General features: G+C 37.2%; 1 pseudogene; it reads left to right on the top strand.

Annotated features, from left to right (window-relative positions):
• Window positions 1–1,458: 1,458 nt before the first annotated feature.
• On the top strand, window positions 1,459–2,546 carry LOC102249792 (annotated as a pseudogene).
• Window positions 2,547–2,916: the final 370 nt, after the last annotated feature.

Consider the following 2,916-nt stretch of genomic DNA (forward strand, 5'->3'; position numbering starts at 1 on the left):
AAAACTAAAAAAAAAAAAAGACCGTACCCTTTTATGTAATGATGTTTACTTTGAATTTATATTAGTTCACACAAACACTCCATCCATGCTTTTGTTCCGGCCCTCCGGTCCAGTATAAGAACCCATTGTGGCCCTCGAGTCAAAAAGTTTGCCCACCCCTGCTTTAGCCTGTTCCATAGCCCATCTGGCTAAAGAAACCAAATTCATCATCCACATCCCCTAGAGCCCCACCCCCACTTTTCTCTATTTGAGCTGTCCACCATGTTGTGCAAGTCAGAATTCCAAAAGACTCCTGAAATGTTTTCCTGTCAGTGCCTGACCAGTCACTAGGGTCTGTTCATTCTAATTCCTAATCGTTTCTTGAAGCTATACCCTCTCTTCTATCCTTACAACTACCTGTCAAATTAAGATCCTCACCATCTCTTTGCTAGGTTATTAAAACATTAAAGGAGTTCCTACCTACAGTTCATCTCTCCTCAAACCAGTTTTCTCCAAAAGGCAAATCTGATTGGGTTCCTCTTCCATATGAAACTGTGTCCTTGCTTTCTAACACCTATGGAATGAGATCTGGAAGAGATCCTGCTATAGCAGGAGAAGTATGAGTTATGTAAGCAGAATCAGCTCGGTTCAGTCCTGACTCCACCATTTATTAATTGATTGGATAAACTTAAAAAATAATCTTTGAGCCTCAGTTTCTTCATCCATAAAATGGAAATAATGCCCTCGTCACAAAATTCTTAGAATGAAATGAGGTGACAAAAACTGCTGAGTTTTCCACAAATGTAGGCTGTTGTTGTTAATAGACTGGCTACATAATTGGCTTTATCTTTGTAAAGGCAATTAACACATATATTTTTCTAAATACATAATTTTCTCTACTCTTCTCTGACTTTGAACATGTTTTTTTTTCCTGCTTGGAACGCCCTCTCCTGTCCACTCTCCTACTTGCTACCTGGCTTGCTGATTGGCACACTTCTCCTCCTTCAACACTTTGCTTCCTCTTCTATTGGGACCTCTGATCACTTCCTACCAATGGAGACCTCTCACATGCCTCATTGGCTGCAGTTGTTTCTCTACACACTTAACTCCACAGTAAATGTTGAAACTGTGAGTGTGGACAGTGGGTCTCTTCATCATTGGTATATCCCAGATGCCTGGTACAGTACCTGTTAGACAGAGATAGTAAATAAATTAAAAAAACAAAAAACATTTCCTAACATCTGAATGAATACTGCTTTTTTCTTTTAATTTTTAGTTAATAGCCAAATTAATTTGTAGAATCTGGAAAATTTAGTTAAGTTCTATGATGGAGAAATAAATTCACTTTAGAATATGTTGAAATAAAAAGATATAAGCCAAAAATTCAATTTTAAAATAACATGGAAAGGTGCAACAAGTCTTACTAAAGCAAGAGAGAGAAACCTTCTATCTCTCCCTATCTTCCTCAGAAAACCAAGTATGGCATCTTCTATGAGGACTTGTTTTCTAATCATAACAGTTATATCGAATCTTTTCAGAGGTTTCTCAATAATTCCATGAAACACCAATGCATGAAGGAATTCTTGGACAACAAGCTGCCAGGCACAATAGCAAGGGTTGGAGACAAAAAATCAGAAATTAAGATTCTAAGCATTGGCAGAGGTGTAGGTGAAATTGATCTTCAAATTTTCTATAAGGTGCAGCCTTAATACCAAGGAATTCATATCAAAAATGAAGTTGTTGAACCAAGTGTTGAGCAAATTGCAAGTACAAAGAGTTTGTAGCTAAGTCATCAAACCTCGAGAACATAAAGTTTGCTTGGCATGAGGAGACATCATCTGAATCTCAAAATAGAATAATGGAGAAAAAAGAAACTTCAGAAGTGAGACTTTATTTATATGATTCAGATGCTGTATTATGGAAAAGGCATCCCAGCTACTCTGAAATTTTTCCATAGTCTCTTAGCTACCAATGCAAAATTTCTTATTATTCTTGTGTCCGGAACCAGTGCCTGGGACAAGCTATGGAAAAAGTACAGATTCCACTTACCCTGGGATGACCTCTGACAGTATGTCACATCAACTGATCTCACTCAGATAGTGGACAAGTTGGTGATTAAGTATGAGTGTTATGACCTTCTGTCCACCATGGACACATCTGATTGTTTTATTGATGGCAATGAAAATGGAGACCCACTTTGGAATTTTTTGACAGAAACCTGCAACATTAATACAACAGCACCACCTAATCTCAAAGCAGAAATTATGAACAATCTGCAAGAGCTTGAATTCAGTGTAAAGAAGGAAGGAAAGCTCCTTTTATTTTATTTTTATTTTTTTAAAATATATCTTTATTGATTTCAGAGAGGAAGGAAGAGGGAGAGAGAGGTAGAAACATTAATGATGAGAATCATTGATCGGCTGCCTCCTGCAAGATTGGGGATCGAGCCTGCAACCTGGGCATGTGCCCTGTCTGGGAATCAAACCATGACCTCCTTAGGTCAACGCTCAACCACTGAACCACTGCAGTTGGGCAAGAAAGGTCCTTTTAATAATAGTCTTAGTTGAGGCACAAGTATCAATCATGAGAATGTATTCAAAAATTATATTTTAAACAATGTTGATTATTTCTGTATTAAAATTACAAATATATAAAATAAATAGAGCATTGTTTCTTATATGTGAAATCTAGGAAATTCCAAGACATTCTTGGACTGCCATGTACAATCCTATATGATATTGCTAGTCTTATCCCATCCCTTTTCTAGGTAAAGAGACCACATGCTGGCTAAATACCACCTAAGCTAGAAAATGAGGCAACTGAGTTTCACTTGCTTACTGACAATAAAGTCCTTTCCATTTGTTGATTGCACTGGAATTTCCTAGAACACCAATGAAGTACATACTATGGATTCTTTAAATACTAGTAACTACCATG

Source organism: Myotis brandtii, unplaced genomic scaffold (assembly GCF_000412655.1).
Source record: "Myotis brandtii unplaced genomic scaffold, ASM41265v1 scaffold69, whole genome shotgun sequence".
In the NCBI taxonomy this organism is placed as follows: Eukaryota; Metazoa; Chordata; class Mammalia; order Chiroptera; family Vespertilionidae; genus Myotis; species Myotis brandtii.